This window comes from Mustela erminea, chromosome 10 (genome assembly GCF_009829155.1).
Source record: "Mustela erminea isolate mMusErm1 chromosome 10, mMusErm1.Pri, whole genome shotgun sequence".
NCBI classification, from domain to species: Eukaryota; Metazoa; Chordata; class Mammalia; order Carnivora; family Mustelidae; genus Mustela; species Mustela erminea.
The window spans coordinates 32,943,292-32,944,097 of record NC_045623.1 but is presented as its reverse complement, the minus strand read 5'-3'; positions in this window follow the sequence as shown (position 1 = coordinate 32,944,097).

Here is an 806-nt window from a genome sequence, read left to right as displayed (position 1 = left end):
TTCATGCAATCTAAATCATTTCTTTGAAATGTATGAAAGTTGCATGATTAGTGGAGAAGATATTTGAATCCAGATATAAAAAGGCTATTATTTCTATCAGTAAATAAGTACAATAGCCAAGGTCATTTTCAATTTTCACTAGCTCACAATTTCTAAACAAAAATATTATGTATATTAAAATGTTCCCTCTCTAGGAGTAATAATTTTAGAATGTCCTATTTAAATAAAAAAAAATAGCAAGTGTAAAATTTATCAGAAAGGCAGAATTTTTATACATTAAATTTCATTTTTTATGTAGTTAATTTCCCCAGTTATGTCCTTCTACCAGAAACTACAAATGGGACTTTGGAAAAAGAGATCTGAAAAATGCATACAATGCTTTAAAATGGGTTTTGTTCACTGATGAAAAACAATTTTGGTTAAATTTCCAAGTTATATCATTCCTAGTTTTCAGTGAAATCTACAGAAACACATCTGCCTCCTTTCCTGGTTGGGTTTTCTTTCCTTATTACAAGAAAACCAGTGCTCTTATGGTCACAAATGTGCAATTCTTCAGCAAATCCCAGGACTCTGTTATTTTTAAATTGTTTTATTTTTTTTTTTTATTTTTTTTTTTTTTTAAAGATTTTATTTATTTATTTGACAGAGAGAGATTACAAGTAGGCAGAGAAGCAGGCAGAGAGAGAGAGGAGGAAGCAGGCTCCCTGCTGAGCAGAGAGCCCGATGCGGGACTCGATCCCAGGACCCTGAGATCATGACCTGAGTCGAAGGCAGCGGCTTAACCCACTGAGCCACCCAGGCGCCCT